Source organism: Heptranchias perlo, chromosome 29, assembly GCF_035084215.1.
Source record: "Heptranchias perlo isolate sHepPer1 chromosome 29, sHepPer1.hap1, whole genome shotgun sequence".
Taxonomy (NCBI): domain Eukaryota; kingdom Metazoa; phylum Chordata; class Chondrichthyes; order Hexanchiformes; family Hexanchidae; genus Heptranchias; species Heptranchias perlo.
Window position 1 is genome coordinate 15269753 of NC_090353.1, and position 2529 is coordinate 15272281.

Below are 2529 nucleotides of genomic sequence, written 5' to 3' on the forward strand. Positions count from 1 at the left end.
TCTGTTGACTTTTTATTTCGTTGTTGGGCAATTTTTAAAATCGAAAATAATTCTGATTTCCCAGTGAGAGCAAGTCTCTTTCTCACATGCACCTTCACAGTGGAGGAATGGGCAGCCAGTTTAAAAAAACAGTTGTGTATCGTGCCTAAAGTTTGCTCTTGGCTGGTGAGCTCAGAGATTTTAACCCTTTAAACACAAAACAATTTTAGCAACTACCGCCCACTCGCCTTGCCACGGTTATAAGGAACCATGGGTATCCTCTCCCTTTCATTTAAAGTTCAAAACTAAAGTTAACTCATTGCGCCCAGGTTTAAGTTTCAGCGGTTAATGTACCTCTCCACGGACAATCGTTTACAATATGGTTTGTTCAGCTTTGATTTTGCTGGAAAAATATTCGAACAAATTACTAGAAGGAAACTTAGGTCTAAGGTTTTGTTTGAAAATTGTAATATATCCAAAACAAATGCAAAATGTTTTTCTCTATTGACAGCACAACGAAACAACTTTTTCCAAATATCTGTCCATACCCAATCAACATACTCATGGCTCTCCCATGGCATTGCTCAGCAATTCGGCACTAATTGACCTCAGGATGTTACAGCAATTAGACTTTGTCCTTAAAGGGACAGGCCCCATTATACACGGCTGTTCCTTAATAGCCGAATAATATTTTATGTGTTACATGGTATTACATCCCTACCAGCAGTGCCATGAGAAATTTGGCTTGCTTTTTAATCATAGAATCATAGAATCATAGAAGTTACAACATGGAAACAGGCCCTTCGGCCCAACATGTCCATGTCGCCCAGTTTATACCACTAAGCTAGTCCCAATTTCCTGCACTTGGCCCATATCCCTCTATACCCATCTTACCCATATAACTGTCCAAATGCTTTTTAAAAGACAAAATTGTACCCGCCTCTACTACTGTCTCTGGCAGCTCGTTCCAGACACTCACCACCCTTTGAGTGAAAAAATTGCCCCTCTGGACCCTTTTGTATCTCTCCCCTCTCACCTTAAATCTATGCCCCCTCGTTATAGACTCCCCTACCTTTGGGAAAAGATTTTGACTATCTACCTTATCTATGCCCCTCATTATTTTATAGACTTCTATAAGATCACCCCTTAACCTCCTACTCTCCAGGGAAAAAAGTCCCAGTCTGTCTAACCTCTCCCTGTAAGTCAAACCATCAAGTCCCGGTAGCATCCTAGTAAATCTTTTCTGCACTCTTTCCAGTTTAATAATATCCTTTCTATAATAGGGTGACCAGAACTGTACACAGTATTCCAAGTGTGGCCTTACTAATGTCTTGTACAACTTCAACAAGACATCCCAACTCCTGCATTCAATGTTCTGACCAATGAAACCAAGCATGCCTTCTTCACCACCCTATCCACCTGTGACTCCACTTTCAAGGAGCTATGAACCTGTACTCCTAGATCTCTTTGTTCTATAACTCTCCCCAACGCCCTACCATTAACGGAGTAGGTCCTGGCCCGATTCGATCTACCAAAATGCATCACCTCACATTTATCTAAATTAAACTCCATCTGCCATTCATCGGCCCACTGGCCCAATTTATCAAGATCCCGTTGCAATCCTAGATATCCTTCTTCACTGTCCACAATGCCACCAATCTTGGTGTCATCTGCAAACTTACTAACCATGCCTCCTAAATTCTCATCCAAATCATTAATATAAATAACAAATAACAGCGGACCCAGCACCGATCCCTGAGGCACACCGCTGGACACAGGCATCCAGTTTGAAAAAGAACCCTCTACAACCACCCTCTGTCTTCTGTCGTCAAGCCAATTTTGTATCCAATTGGCTACCTCACCTTGGATCCCATGAGATTTAACCTTATGTAACAACCTACCATGCGGTACCTTGTCAAAGGCTTTGCTAAAGTCCATGTAGACCATGTCTACTGCACAGCCCTCATCTATCTTCTTGGTTACCCCTTCAAAAAACTCAATCAAATTCGTGAGACATGATTTTCCTCTCACAAAACCATGCTGACTGTTCCTAATCAGTCCCTGCCTCTCCAAATGCCTGTAGATCCTGTCCCTCAGAATACCCTCTAACAACTTACCCACTACAGATGTCAGGCTCACCGGTCTGTAGTTCCCAGGCTTTTCCCTGCCGCCCTTCTTAAACAAAGGCACAACATTTGCTACCCTCCAATCTTCAGGCACCTCACCTGTAGCTGTCGATGATTCAAATATCTCTGCTAGGGGACCCGCAATTTCCTCCCTAATCTCCCATAACGTCCTGGGATACATTTCATCAGGTCCCGGAGATTTATCTACCTTGATGCGCGTTAAGACTTCCAGCACCTCCCTCTCTGTAATATGTACACTCCTCAAGACATCACTATTTATTTCCCCAAGTTCCCTAACATCCATGCCTTTCTCAACTATAAATACCGATGTGAAATATTCATTCAGGATCTCACCCATCTCTTGTGGTTCTGCACATAGATGACCTTGTTGATCCTTAAGAGGCCCTACTCTCTCCCTAGTTAC